The sequence below is a fragment of the Pipistrellus kuhlii genome, unplaced genomic scaffold (genome assembly GCF_014108245.1).
Source record: "Pipistrellus kuhlii isolate mPipKuh1 unplaced genomic scaffold, mPipKuh1.p scaffold_m20_p_18, whole genome shotgun sequence".
In the NCBI taxonomy this organism is placed as follows: domain Eukaryota; kingdom Metazoa; phylum Chordata; class Mammalia; order Chiroptera; family Vespertilionidae; genus Pipistrellus; species Pipistrellus kuhlii.
Window position 1 is genome coordinate 15,058,852 of NW_023425493.1, and position 16,259 is coordinate 15,075,110.

General features: G+C 39.8%; 1 pseudogene; it reads right to left on the bottom strand.

Moving 5' to 3' along the window:
- Positions 1-4,829: 4,829 nt before the first annotated feature.
- LOC118721682 overlaps positions 4,830-16,259 on the bottom strand; it is a 35,705-nt pseudogene continuing 24,275 nt past the window's right edge.

Here is a 16,259-nt window from a genome sequence, read left to right on the forward strand (position 1 = left end):
AAATACAATGTTGCTTAGGAGCATGAAGAAATGGAGCAATGTAGTGGTACATGGCTCTGGAAATCTCAAATACCCAATTTTGAAAGTCATGTTAACCACAGTCAAACCTTCTCTCTTGGATTGCTCACTTAGAAAGAAACTAGATGACTTGCTGTGAAGACACTTAAGCAAGTGAAAGGAATAATGAAAGGAACTGAGGCCTCCAGTCCACAGCCATGTGAATGAGCCACCTTCAGTCAATGATGCACTATCTTAAGCCCCAGTGAAGCCATGAGATGATTGCAGCAATGGCTGATACTTCAACCTCCTGAGAAACTCTAGTCCAGAATCATTCAGCCAAACCACTCCCAGGTTCCTAACCCTCAGAAATTATGTGAGATAATAAATGTTCGTTGATTTAAGCTTAAACACATACATATACAATATGTACAGCAGCAAGAACATTCTTAGGAAACATTCTGTTTTGCCTCTGAAATAGAATGCCAAAACTACCCTCTGAGAGATTTGTCCTAGAGGGAGTCTGGCCTGAATATCAAAACACTGTTTAATGGTGTGTTTTGTTGACTTCTATTCCTAGATCAACCCCCTAATGGTTATCAAGAATAAACATAACTCTCCCTTCTCGCTGGTAAGTGCTGGAGCAGCTGTGAGTCTGGACGTTAATCATAAACTCTGTTAATTGTTGGCCTCCCATATCAGATGAACCTGACCCTGAACTATTCACCGAGCTTATGTTTACCCCAGTAGGTGGCCTAGAACTACATGCAGTCCACCCACAATAAAGTCAGTGTGAACACTGATCTTCAGCCTCTAGGACCTTCTTAGAGTCTGCAAGGAACTTAGGTTGGCCTGTGTCTGTTGGTGTGACAGTCATGCTACTGAGTCATTGTTTCTATCCTACTCTGTTAAGATCCCTAGAAATTTACATAAACAGGTGAGAGGATGAACCATATATTTCATTTTTGGCTCAAAAGGAAGCAGGGAGGATTCTAATTATTCAAACAAGGAATCTGTGAGTTTTGAACCTTAATGGTACCTCTGAGTGACTGTAAATATGACCAGTCAGTTCTCTGGCTGGTGCAGAATGCCATTATAATAACATAAAAATCAGCCTTGTTTTTAATTGCTCCATACGACCCTGGTGGTAAACCCTCACCATAAAGTTTATTCTCTGACTTCAAAGAGAATTCTATTGTGATGATTTTAGAATGAAAGAATGAAGTGGAATATACTGTATGCCAATATGTAATGATGGTTGTAAAGCCTTTAAAAAAAAAACAAAAAAAACAAACAAACAAAAAAAAAAACTTCCTTGCCTATGTTTTTTCAAATCATAGGTTTTTAATTTGAAATGTCTTCTGCCCACAGGAAATGGCCCAGAGACAACCAATTAGCCTTTTTGATATGAGATGCTCCTTTTTCAGCTTCATTGTCCTTTATTTTATGTATTTGCATTCAGTTTCAAAAATATGAGCATTCAGTGATTCATCGTCATTTAATTTCATAAACGAAGGGCAGAGTATGAAATAACTTCTGTTTTTAGATTTTAGTGATTTTTTTCTTTGTGCCATAAAACTTTTAATTGCTAGAAATGCATCTTGGAGGAGCTGAGTTGCCTTCCCTTATCACCTTATTGGCCACACACCCATTCCAAAGAGGACAAGTTGAACCATTCTGCCACTAACTAGCTATGGGGCAGTAGATCTCAATTTGTCCAATTTTATATTAAAAGATTTGAATTCATGGTGTTTCAACTCCCTTCCCTTGGCAATCTTCAAACATTTTTAAGAAAAAGCTTGTGAAAAATTAACCCTTATAGTTACAGTTACAAAACTTAAGTAGAATAAAAATAGTCTGGTCCAAGACATTTCCAGATAACATTTCAACATTTCCTTCAATTGTTTGCATCCTTTCAGAGAACTTGGCGTCTTCCTTTTGCCCTCTGGATCTCCCACTGTCCAAGGAAGGGCTCTCTCCCCAGAGTGCTCCCTGGATGAACAAATTTGAGGATGGGCAGCCGGAAGAGTGAACTCTACGGCACTGTAACCAATCTGAAGGTAGCTTCTAACCTGGCTGTCGCCACCAGAAATGGATGGTGGAGAGGGCAGAAGTGAGGAAGTGAACATGCTCTGGTCCGTGTATACACAGTCCTCTGTTAATCAGTATCCTCTCCTCCTCTGAAAATGTGATGGTGTGCACCCTATTCCGGTCTGCTGTCCTATTCATCAGAGGTCAAACACTGACCACCTACAGACTTCCTTCAACCTTTACAGATGTTTTCTTTACCTTCCATATTCTAGAAGGTAAAATTGGCCTGTGGCTTCCCTTGTTTTAGCATCAGAAGACCCCCGTCCCAGAAACTCCTCAGTCCCAGACAAAACTGGATGAGTAGTTACCTTATTTAAAAATATATATTGGCCCAAGAGTTTGTTTGTTTTGTTTTGATTTTTTAATCAGATGCTAGATTTAAATATCAGGTGAATCACAGAAGAGGCCAGATTTCTGGCTTTTCTTTAGAAAATGAAATATCTGACACCATTCGACCCTCTCTCATGGCTACAATCAGCAGGAGCTGAGTAACAGCTACCCCAGTGGACAAGTCATGTTATTTACAGGGTCCCACAGGCCTTGCCAAGGGAGGCTGCACACCAGCCAGTCATCACTGCCCTAGGGCTGTTTTTGTGTTTGTTTGTTTTTTTTCTGGTGTCCTGGGAAGTGAAATGTTTCCCTAGATTTATGTCTTTATCAGAAGAGATAAAAATGAATGATCTCCCCATAGGATCAAACATATTTCAGTGTGTGGAAGTGAAGAATATCCCTGCCTGTTAATAGACCTGAGGGTACATGGCCCGCTGGCTCCTCTAACACTGACATCCTGATGTAGGTAATGGGTTCTGTCGCCTGTAGTTGAGGGCAGGGGAGGTGAGTACCTTGGCTCAGAAATTAGATAATGTCTGTCATTGTGCTCAGGGTGCTAACAGCCCAGAAAAATTATTAAACCATGTCTTAAACACTAGATCCTTGCTGACAGGAACTCAATTTCTGCCATTGCTTCTGCCTCATGTGAAAAACCGATAACCCTTGTTTTTCTCACCAGGGATTTCTTGAGTTTCAGCCTCTCTAATTAACTTCTGTGCTTCATTAATCTTGAAGTCATCCAGCTCTCTAAGCAAACACACACAACCTAGGGCTGGTAATCATTTTCAATATTCTTTCACATGGGGTTATTTATAAAATGGTCATCTCCTACATAAAAAAAAAGGGGTGGGGGGAATCTTCCCATCCTTGTCTGTGTTTGCAGGAAGTTAATCTCCAACCATAAATCCTGAATAAGCAACTAACCTGGAGAGAACAGAGATTCTCAGCTTCATACAGGCAGAAATAGTGCCCTTATTCTTGCTCATCATTTTAATCCCAGCAAACAGCACATGCTTGGCCCATAGTAAGCACATGAGAGCATTCACTGAATAAATTAATGAATGTGTGTATGAATAAATAAATGTTGCAGAAAAAGGAGTAAGGTTTGAAGTTGAAATGATAAGGGATCCTAATGTCTAATCCTAGCTCTGCCCCTTCCTAGTTATGTATTTTTGAACAAGCAATTTTTCTGAACCTTGGTGTTCACATTGGCATACAAGAAGTAATATCTATGCCTCATAGGGAAGTTCTGAAGATTAAATGAGAGAATGTTCAAGTCCTAGCACATGGAAAGTACTAAAAAAAAGAGTAGCTATTTAAAAAGTCCTCTGGCCCTCACTGGATAGCTCAATTAGTTACAGCATTGTCCCTATACGACAAGGTTATGGGCTCAATCCCTGGACAGGGCACATACAAGAATCAACCAGCCAATGTGGCTCAGTGATTGACCATTGACCTATGAACGAAGAGATCACAGTTCGATTCCAGGTCAGGGTACATGTCCGGGTTGTGGGCTCGATCCCTGGTGTTGGATGTGCAGAAGGTAGCAGATCAATGATTCCCTCCGATCATTGATATTTTTATCTCACCCTTCCTCTCTGAAATCAATAAAAATATATTTTTAAAAAAAGAAGCAACCAATGAATGCATAAATAAATGGAACAATAAGTCCCCCCCCCTTTTCTCTCTCAATAATAATAAATCCTCCCCAAGGGAAACTGGAGGGATAGAATGAGAGAAATCCTTAAGCTATCTTTGAGTATGAAGTACTTTAAAGGAAGAATTTAACAGTGTAGAGAGTTTTTAAATCTCCTAAATTTGATAATAATCACAGTCTTAAAAGCACATTCTAAAATTTAGTTTTTATTTTATCTCTATACTTTTAATTGAGCAGGGATTCCCCAATTATCGTTACATATTGATTTTATTTGAAGTTAGAATTTAAGTATGTAAAACATAGAAATCAAAAACTATAATTGCAATGACCTTTTTAAATATTAAAAAGCATGCAGATGTAAAGTTAATAATAAAAAATTTACCGATTTTATCCTTCCAATAAAATGAAGTCAGTAGCCCTAACCGGTTTGGCTCAGTGGATAGAGCATTGACCTAGGACTCAAGAGTCCCAGGTTCAATTCCAGTCAAAGGCATGTACCTTGGTTGTGGGCACAGACCCAGTGGGGAGTGTACAGGAGGCAGCTGATCGATATTTCCCTCTCATTGATGTTTCTGACTCTCTATCCTTTTCCCTTCCTCTCTGTAAAAAGTCAATAAAAAAATATATTTAAAAAATGGCAAAAGGCATATTTATTTTTTAAAAATGAGTTCAGTAAAATTATTTATATATGTATACATATACTGCATTACATGATCTGATGTCATGCATACAGTTTATTTTACAGAAAGAGAGGGCTAACCTCCTTCTCATAGCTTTCTGATCCTGGCAGTGGTGGTTTGGTCTCAGAGCCAGCAGCTGGCACCTCAGTTTCCCAAATCAGCAGGAGGTCTCCCAATTAAAGAGCAGAGTCTCCCTCAGTGGTTCAATCAGTGTGTGGCTTGCAAGGTTGTTCTCAAAAGCTCAACCTTGTCAACAGAAGTTTGCTGCCACTAACCTAATGTCAATGGGAGTCCCCAATCTGGGGTGTGGACAAAGGAGAAACTTTATTCAGGTAAACAGTGTGCAAACCAAGGAAATACAGTCTCTGGAGGAAACCTAAAGTGTGCTCCACTGAGACAAAGAGGAGGATTTTTTTTATAAAGCTCTTGCCTGGTTCCCAACTGGTCCATTTTTATGAAAATGAGGTTTCCAAATTTGCATGATTTGCTTGGTCTAAACACCAATGTCCCGCTTGGTTGACTTCACACATTCTGATTGGTTGTCATATAACCACTTTGCTTGATCAGTACAGATGCAAATAGGGATATAGCTGCACAGTTCCAATTGGACAGGCAGGTCTGAGCCCATTGGTGAGAAGATAATACTAGGAACGCCTTTATAATGATTGACTCAGACCAGAGGAACATCATGCAGGTTCAGTCTGCAGTGTTTCTTGGAAATGCAGCATGCCTGAGAGGCCTCTATCAGCAATGGCTGCTAGGCTCTGGTTATGAATTTGGGCCCAGTTAACAAGAAGGAGTCCTTGGTGGATATGTTCTTTCTCGAGGTCCACAATCTAGAAGTGGTTTCTTCAGCCTCCTCAATGATTCTGTGATGCACATGCTGTAATTAATCCCTCTCAGTTTAAACTAGCTAAAGTTTTTTTGCAACTGAACCCTGACAGACATATAACCCTTACCTCCCAACAACTGAAAATCTCTCTCATGCCGAAACATTAGGAGGTAGGCTTATTCATTCAATCAGTATGCAGACGGTGGGCCTGAAACGGTTCTAGGCTGTGGGGATGCTGTGATAAACAACACAGAAAAGGTCAAGTGCTCAGAAAACTTTCATGGGGAAAACGGAAATTCCCCATGTAAACAAACAAGATCATTTCAGAGACAAACGTAACAGAGAAACTAAATCAGAGTAACATGATAGAGAGTAAGCCTGGCAGGCAGGGAGGGTCATGTTGGATAAGGTAGTCAGGGAAGGGCACTCTGGCAACTGACACTCGAGTAGAGACCTGAGTAGCAAGTTCAGGTCCACCAGGTGATGATAACCTGTGGATAGGCTTTCCAGGAGCAGGAACTGAAAGAAAAATAAGAAGGTGAGAATGAGCTCAGGATGTACAAGAGGCAAAAGAAAGGTCAGGGTAATTAGAGCTTAATGAGCACAGAGGAACAAGGCAGGAGCCCGTTTTATTTATTCACTCACTCCTTAAATATTTGTTGAGCACCTACTATGCACTGAGCTCTATTCTGGGTGCTTGCATTATAGCACTGCAAAATAGAGACAAAAATTCCTCTTCTCATGGAGGTTATATCCTAGGGGTGGGGGAAGGAGGAACAATAAACAAATAAGTAGGTGAGACACATATTGTATTAGGTCAGTGGTTCCTACCCCCCCCCCCCCGCCCCCCCATGAGACAGTTGGCAAAGTCTGGAGACATTTTTGTTGTCACAACTTTGGAAGAGAGGGGGTTGCTAGTATTTATAGTGGGTAGGAACTAACAATGTAGCTAAACACCCTACAATGCCTCAGATATTGTAGTTTCTCAAAACAATGATGCATCCCCCAAATTTCCATAGGGCCAAGATCGAAAACCCTATATTAGATGGTGATGAAAGTTATGGAGGGGGGAAAAAAAAGCAGAAACAGGGGATAGGGAATACCAGGGGCAGGGCAGAAGGTGGGGAAGCAGTTTTCAGGGATGAACACCAGAGAAATACAACATCTGCACAAAAACCTGAAGAAGGCAAGGCCATTAGCGGTGCAGATATCTACAAGAAGACCATAGGACAGGAAACAGCAAATGCAAAGGCAGTCTGGAAAATTGCAGGAGAACAAGGACACTGATGTGGCAAGGGCAGAGTAAGCAAAAGAGGGAGACACAGAGATGACACAAAGAAGATTACCAGGGTTCTGAGTGTCATTCATGCCCTGAGTGGTCAGGAATCCATTGCTAACTCATCAGTTAAAGAACCTGGGTCAGTCAGGCTGGCGTGGCTCAGTGTTGAGTGTTGACCTATGAATCAGGAGGTCTCAGTTCCACTCCGGGTCAGGGCATATGCCTGGGTTGCAGGCTCGATCCCTGTGTGGGGTGTGCAGAAGGCAGCTTATCAATGATTCTCTCTCATCATTGATGTTTCTCTCTCTCTCTCTCTCTCTCTCTCTCTCTCTCTCTCTCTCTCTCTCTCTCTCTCTCTCTTTCCATCCCTCTCTGAAATCAATAAAAAATATATATTTTAAAAAGAACTTTAGGCAGAGCAATGACATGATTTCTAACATTGTTTTGAAAGGGATGACTCTGGCTGCTGTTTGGGAAATTACTCATAAAAGAGCCAGAGCAGAAAGTGGGGACACCAATTAGGTGGCATTAAGTGGATTGGCAAAGGAAGAGAGGCAGTAAGGATGACAACCAAACTTCTGGTGGGAGCAGGTGAAAGGTCTGAGAGCTGTGTACTAACATGGGGGAAGCAGTTAGGGAGGCATTGCCAATCAGGCATTCTATTTTGGACAAACGGAGTTTGAGATAGCTACTAGGAAACCAAGTGGAGATGCCTGGGGTTTAGGAGAGAAGCCTTGGCCGGATATGTAAATCCACCGGAAACAACAAATTAATCCATTGGAACCAACAAAGCTACAGTGTAAAAAACCACTAAGGAAGTGAGTGTGGAGAGAAGTATGAGGGCGGGAGAGCTAAGCAGGGCCCAGACAGTGCAGAATATTTATCAAACTTCCAGAAATATAGAGTCAAGTCTTTTGCTAGTAGAGACAAGTTATAATTATAAATCAGAATCCTGCTTGGAAAATGTATGACTGCTATTTAACTTTCATATATTCATCTTTCAAGTTAATTCTCAAAAGTAGATAATTATTACTATAAATTCCTCTAAGGAAAGGCTACAGGAAGATATTTAAAGCGACAGCATCATGGATTACTGGGATTGTTTAAAGAATTTTAGAATTGGAACATAAAAATCATCTAATTGGAATCCGAAATCTTAGAGACAACAAAACTAAGGCTCCACATGGCCAGGTCATAAACCAGTTACATGGCTAATTAGGGGCATAACCAGAATAAGAAGCTTAATCTCTTATTCTGATGCTCTTCCCAGTTTATCATGCTAAGCAGACAACTCAAAACAAAGAAGAAACTCTTCTGAGATAGTCATCTCAACTGGGGGAGAAATTTGATTTATTTACAAATATTTGATATTCACAAAACTCATCCTATAGACAGTATGTAGCATAAAGCACCTGTGCATTTGTAGAAGAAAGAGAATCCATCCTGTGCACAGAGCCCTGTTTTGGGAAGCTAAAATAAACCTTCCGGCAACTGGCCATTGCTCTAGCAGCTGGGAGGGAGGTAAATAAGTGAGTCAAGAGAAGGCTGTAACTTGCTTAACCCAAGATTTTGTTGGGCCCTCCAATAAACAAGCCAACACTGAGGAAGCTGTCATGTATCTCATGATTAGTTGGGGTCACTGCAATGGAAGGGAGAGTGAATCTGTGCTTTGCCCCCGGAGGACAAGAACTCGTCTCCTTTCAATCCTTGTCACAAAGAACACTCACAAATATACACATTTATTTCCGTGGAGTGGAGAAAGGTGGTGAGGACTGCTAGGGCTCCACTATACACACAGGGACAGAAACATCAGAAGGGGAAGTGAGCTGGCCCAGTCATCTTGTGAGTCAGTGGAAGAAGAGGCAGCATTCTATCCTGTGACTCAGCCACTGAACATATCCTCCTCTGGCCAGCAAGCAACCCCAGACAGACAGACAGAGCAGAGCCGGGTTTGGACTAGCCCAGGATAGGGGGAGACAAACAAGAGAGCTTACATTCAGGTTATTCAGGAGAGTAACCCAGGGGGTACATGCAGGGAAGGCAAATCCAATAGCTTTAGACTTCAAACCTCTGCCGTTCAGGTATGCCTAGGTTCTCCCTCTTACACGGCATATGTATACAATAGGACAACATCTGGGTTGCTTGCCTTTTTGTTCATTCTTTTTTTAAAAAAATTCTGAATAAAAGTAGCTTTTAAAAATGTCTCCTTAAGATATTTTCCCCCAAAAAATGGGTATGGTTTAAGGTTGTTTCCTGGAACTCCATTTACTTCCTTTCTTCTATTCTGTTTAAAATTGCTCTGGGAAAGGAAATATGATTTATTTGGAACCTTCTGTTAAAAAAAGAACTACTGACATCATTTTTTTAAAAACCAAAGGGTGCAATAATGTACATTCCCAAAGGAAGTCCAGGGGGAAGCTCCCCACAGTTGCCTTCTGGGAAATGGGGTCCTTAAGCAAGTAACATGAACCCTAGTGGATTATTTTCCCTTTATTTTATCAAAGGTGATAGAACTTTGCTTATTTTCTATAGGCCATCCTTGGGAAGTCATAGCACATATCACAATAATGCTAGTCCCTCTGTGCTGGACATGCAGATTTAGAAAAAGCAAACAGTTGGAGGGATGGAAATTAATCAGGACTCAAATTGCAATGTGTAATCTATTTCTTTATTCTAATAGTTTTACTACTTTGAAAGAAAAACTGATAAAGCAAAACATACCGTGACAGATTTGTCACATTTCTTTTCACCAATCTATAATATCCTTCAGAATATGGATTTTTTGTGAGATTAATATAATTTCCCCAGGTAGAAATTATTCCAATCAATATAAGAATAAATACCTATATGTTAAATTCTGAAGTATAATAATCACAAATTAAAGTAATGCCAAGCCCTGGCCTGTTTGGCTAAATGGATAGAAAGTCAGCCTGCAAACTGAAGGGTCTTGGGTTTGATTCTGGTCAGGGTTACAGCCCAAGTTGTGGGTTCAGTCCCCAGCAGGGGGTATGCAGGAGGCAGCCAATCAATTATTTTCTCTCATTGTTGATGTTTCTATTTTTCCCTCCCTCTCCTCTGCTCTCTGAAATTAGTTAAAAATCTATATACATAAAAGCCTAAGCAACTGTTACAATGGGTTGACCCAACGACCTGTTGACAGGTCACTACGATATGCATTGACCACTAGGGGACAGAACCTCAATGCAGGAGCTTCCCCCTGGTGGTTAGAGCACTCCCACAGCTAACCTCCTGCCGCTGGTCAACCTTCCTCAGTCCCTCCCTCCAGCCAACCAGCCCTGATTAGCCTCGATCAACACCAATCAGGACTGAGCAAGATGGCTCAGATTGGCCCTGATCGATGGCCAGGCCAAGGCACCCCATCCATAAAAACAATTCGTGCACCAGGCCTCTAGTATATATATTAAATAAACTACCAGTAATTCCAGCTAATTGAGAAACAAGATCTCCATTTACAGGGTCTGTAACCCTGACCAGAATCAAACCCAAGACCCTTCAGTTTGCAGGCTGACTTTCTATCCATTTAGCCAAACAGGCCAGGGCTTGGCATTACTTTAATTTGTGATTATTATACTTCAGAATTTAACATATAGGTATTTATTCTTATATTGATTGGAATAATTTCTACCTGGGGAAATTATATTAATCTCACAAAAAATCCATATTCTGAAGGATATTATAGATTGGTGAAAAGAAATGTGAGAAATTGGTGTTTTCAAGAGCTTCTTTACTATCAGTGGGAAAATGTGATCTGTGTGGGTATCTGGGGAAGCTGTTACAATGCAAAACAATCAAACCACCTCCTATGGTTAAAAAAAAAAAAAAGAGGGCAAAATCATTATTGCTCCAACTTCTAAGAAGACTTTTCCCATGATATCACTGTCAGGTACAAGAAGACACTGTGTTGATTCACTGCTTGAATGTGACTGCATTAAAAAAAGTATATCCTAATAGGGTTGTAATGAATCCAGCAAAAAGACAGGCTCAAATCATCATCACAAGGACTAAAGATTATCTCTCTATCAAACTAGCTATCTATCTACAGGGTAAGACAAAAGTAGGTTTATAGTTGTGAGTATGTGAAACAGAGAATTTCTTGCATTATTCTTTGTTAATTATTGTATTATTTTCCATAAAAACAATAGCAAACTACTTTTGCCCCCACTGTGTGTGTGTGTGTGTGTGTGTGTGTGTGTGTGTGTGTGTGTGTGTGTTCAAACCCTTCCTGACTTCCTTGGAAATATCAAATTCAGGCTTCCGCTATAGGCTAGCACATAGTTGTTAGGTTGAATTAAATCAACTATCTATCAAATCTGGTTAATCAAACACTGAATTCACTCTAATACTGACCATAAAGGAAAGAAGAATTGAGGCATCCCATCTCAATTTGTACTGGGACAGAATCAGGTAAGTTATAGAATCTCCAAAAATCTGTCACAAGTCTATAAAGGAGGAATCATACCCCTTTATTTTCCTGCTGAAAAATCACCAGGACATGGAAAAATCCCAAACTCAGCACCTCAACGTTCTTTACCCAGTCCTGCTGGCGTCCTGGCAGACCAATTTGGAAACCATGATTAATCCCCTGGTAAACAGAAAATAGGCTCTGGAGCCCTGAGAAGCCAAACCTGAGTCACTCTCTGGAGGCTCAACCCCTGGACAATCTAACTCTACCTCCTCCTCCCGGAGCTGGCTCCCTTGCCCGGTGGTTTTCAGCAAACAGAAAGGCCTTTCCATGGTGACAGAGCCACCCAACGAAGCAGAGACTGAAATGTCTCTGTAAGTGACTAACCATAAGCGGATGAAACCCAGATATTTGCAGGGGTCATCATGTCCAATATGGCTCAACTGAAATTGCCTGGAATCCCATCCTACCTGAAATGGGAAACTCAATAGCCTTCCCAACTTCTAGAGGGATTGGAGGGGAAGGAGGACATGTACCTAGACTTCTCTTTGTCATCAAGGGCTCCAGCTTGGTTTGGACTGTAATCATTTTGTCACTGCGTGAGATGCTGCTGTCCCATGCTAGACGTGGCCTGCTTCTTCACACACTCCCCTTTTATGTACTTCCCTAAACACTCACTATTGACTCAGGACCTGGGTGCAACCCTATGGAAGATTCAAGGCAATGGAGACTTGCATGGGAGCCTCAAAAACAATTTAAAAGTAAAAATTAAATGTCACTGCCCTTAAAAGTCCTTCCACCATCCTGGCCCCAGAACTTTCTCACCAACTGTCCTTGCTCCTCAGGCTCCGGCTTCCTTCTATACATTTCCCCAATTTCTTCAGCTAACCCTCTCTCCCACATTCCTGTCACTTCATTATATAAATGTTACTTTGATTTCCCTGTCTCCTGGCAAACTGTGCTCTCACCTTGCACTCTTAAAACATTTTCCTAAACAAAGATGCCTCTTTTCCTAAAAGGAACTTTCTGGCCACATGTTCAAATACATTTACACAACCAACACACACACACACACACACACACACACACCTGATGACCCTTAGAAAACACAGGAGCAGAGAGCTGAGTTCCCAAGAGCTGAATTCACAAGACTAGAATAGAACAATCAGACAGAATAAGAGGACTTTAAACATTATGTTTTAATTTTGAAAATTGGTACTGCTCTTCCCTTACTTTCAGAGGATGAAGTGTTCACTGGAAATCTGAAATATTCTCAGCAGCTGTGTAACTCTGAGGCTAATTGGGCACCAAGAAGCCTATCTCCTATTACCACACACATGCTGTGCTTCTGGCAGCTCAGGTTATCTTTCTCCTGGTATTGTGGTATTGCTTTCTCTGTACCATATATGTTGTTCCAGCCTCTACACTCTTGCTCATTCTCTCACCTCTCTCTCTCTCTCTCTCTCTCTCTCTCTCTCTCTCTCTCTCTCTCTCTCTCTCTCTCTCTCTCTCTTACACACACACACACACACACACACACACACTGATAACCCCTGGAATGCTTTTCCACCTTTCCCTTCTCTAAACCAGATCCATTCCTCAAGGATTTTCTGTATATAGCCTCCCAGATTGTGGCATTTGATTTAATTCTCCATTTCATTTAGGTAGCCATTTCCTCCCTAATAGTGACATAAATTCTCCGAAGGCAACGATTGTCCAACCCCTTTTTTGTATTCCCCACGTTCATTAGAACAGTGCCAACCAAGCCATAGATACTCAGCAGATGCCTGTTGGATTGAATTAAACAGATCACAGGACCTCAGAACCAGAGGGTAATTAACCTCAAGCTTGAGTACACCTCATTCAGGGGGACTAAGGAAACCTGGATCCTACTCTGCTGTCCAGATTTTGGTAGTTGGAAATTTCAAATCCAATATCTATCTTTTTTTATGACATCGAGCCAATCATTTAACTTTTTTTATTTATCAGTTTTTTAAATCTATAAAATAAGAAAAAGAAAAGCATCTGCCTGTTCAGCTTTCACAGTAGTTGTAAGGATTAAATGGGATTATATATTTATATGTATATACATTCTCTATATACATACATATGTGTATATATACATTATACATTTTATATATAAATATATGTGTTATATGTACATGTATTATGATACATAAATTATCTCAGAAGCATGGTGCACAAGACAAATTATTACAAATTAAGATGTTCCGGATAACTTAATAATATCTTGAATATTTTATCAAGTAGTGCAGATCATAGAAAGTCTTCTCATATATTTATTATGAAATATTTTCATTTAAGTAAATGCCACTCTTTTCTAAGAACATTTGCTTATAATAAAGGAAGATTTATTACAGTTCTTACTTATAAACAAATGTCTCTTGTGTTTTTTTTTCTCTCCTACCAACAGAATCTGTTTTATTTCCTGCATGGTTATCTATCATAGGAAAATCAAGGTATTTAAAAACCATGTTTAATGCTAACATATGAATAAAAAATCCAGTTATGTAAAAGGAATGGTGGGATTTATTGCCTTTTTGGCTTCCTTCTACTTTGGAAAAAAGTCAGACTCAATGACCTTGGTGAATTTTATTCTTGATTAGATTTAACTTTGAATTAACTTTTGCAATTGTATCGATTTCTTTAACGGCTTCGATATTCAGGGATAATATAAAGTCATAAAAATTAACTTAAATTGCATATGAAAATATGCAAACACCACTGTTACATAGATTTTAACTGTACTTACATATTACCTCTCTAAATTGATCCAGACACCACTAACTAAACAATAATTTTTATAGTACCTAGAAAATATAAGAAGTTGAGGTTTTGCCGAGACCGGTTTGGCTCAATGGATAGAGCGTCGGCTTGGGGACTGAAGGGTCCCGGGTTCGATTCCGGTCAAGGGCATGTACCTTGGTTGCGGGCATATCCCCAGTAGGGGGTGTGCAAGAGGCAGCTGATCGATGACTCTCTCTCATCGATGTTTCTAACTCTCTATCTCTCTCCCTTCCGCTCTGTACAAAATCAATAAATTATATTTATTAAAAAAAAAAAAAAAAAGAAGTTGAGGTTTTTATATCCACTTCAGAGATAAGTAACATGAGAAAGAGGCAATTGGGTAACAGAAGAGTTGATCGTAGTAGACTGTAAGTTTTGCACAATATAATGTATATAATACACAACATATATTCATATTGATATCTTCATATATACATTTCCAGCATTCATTTCTTTCTTAATAGCACCCAGATTTCTAATTGGGGGGGGGGGGGGGGAAATCTGCTGAGAAGTGTTCAGTTCTATAAATCTAGATTCATGCCCCTACGGAAGATGAAAAGACCAGATCCTTCCTGGACCCAACTTACCCCAGCCAAGGGGCTATGGCTAATCAGCCAGAGATGCTCTTTCCCTGGGCTTTTGAAACTGAGAGAGATACAAAGAAACAGCAGTGGGTCTGACCATAAGAAGTGTTCTGGAGCACCTAACGTTCTAGCCCACTTCCAAGTCTTGTTCTCCAATATCCCATTGATTCTGTGCACACCATCAGCACCACCAAATCCTTTGCACCAATAAATGTTCTTCAGCTTCAACTGGTCAGAGTTTTTGTTAATTGCAGCCAAGGAATTCTCAGCACTATATGACCTAATCTCTCTTTTCCCAGTGAATGATCTTTGAAAAACATACTGGTAAACGAATGAAGAAAATACATATAAAAATATAATTAAAGGTTGTATAGGATATAAACATATTTTTGTTGTTGGCTATAACTCAAGAATTCAGTATATGTATTTTATGTTTCTCCCTTTTTGTTTTAAGATGGGAATATTTTTTTACCTGAAACTTCAAATATATACTTCAAAACTTAGGTAATTTTTTATATCCAAGAATTATTCCTTTTTATATACTAATTTACATTCTTGTGAATCAATCTGTATTCTTTAAAAATAATTAGTGAATATCGTGACACAGAGTCTGTCTCATATTTTATCTTTTCCACACAAAGAACCATAAACTAAGTTGCCAACTGAGTTGTTAAAACCAGTAACTCGGCACTCCTGACAGACAGAATCATTTGCCTCTGATTTACAAGGCTTTCCATTTTACACATCAGCCAAGCAGCAACCACTGGTTGCTAAGCAACCGCTCTCCTCTCAAGGGCCATAAATAGAATACATAGACGAGCAGTTTTTAAAATATAATCTACATATATATGAAGTTCAAGAAAGACCCAGCCCCATCGTTTGGCTCTTTGCCCAGAATGCTTGTCACGAATACTGAATTCACAATGACAGTGTGTGAATATCAAATACATTTAGTCCATGAATTCTTCAGGAACTATATCCCCTGGTGTTTGCTTCCAGAATATTCCTTGCAAATGAAAAACCACGAAGTAACATAGACAGCAGGCTTCTGAAGCAAATGTCCTTAGAAAAACTATTTGTAAACTGTACACTGAGGTTTTCTTGAACCAAGTCATTGCTGCATTACCATTCCTGTAGCAATACTGCTCTCTTGGCTAAAAGTGAATGCTCTACGATGCACTCCAAGTGGTTAATAGTGACTCCCTTAAGGAAATGACCATTTGTTTTTTTCCTCTACATATTCCTTACAACAAAAATAATTATTGCTAATAGTCGCTGGGTATTTATGGTATGGTTCTAAGCTCCTTATATGCAGTAATTCACGTTAAAATTCTCCATTTGGCACATAAGGAAAGAAGCTTAGAGAAGTTATGTAATTTGGTCAAGATTGTGCATATAGAAAGCAACAGAGAGTCAGGATTCGAATTCAGACAGGGAGCCCCCAGGTCTCCACCACGTCACTATTCTTTCTTTTATCAGGTAGTTCATGTATTGCCTGAACACCTTTTTTGAAAGTTATACTGTGTCAGGAAATACAGAATTATAATTATATCTGGGTGCTCAGTTCATTAGCAGCTT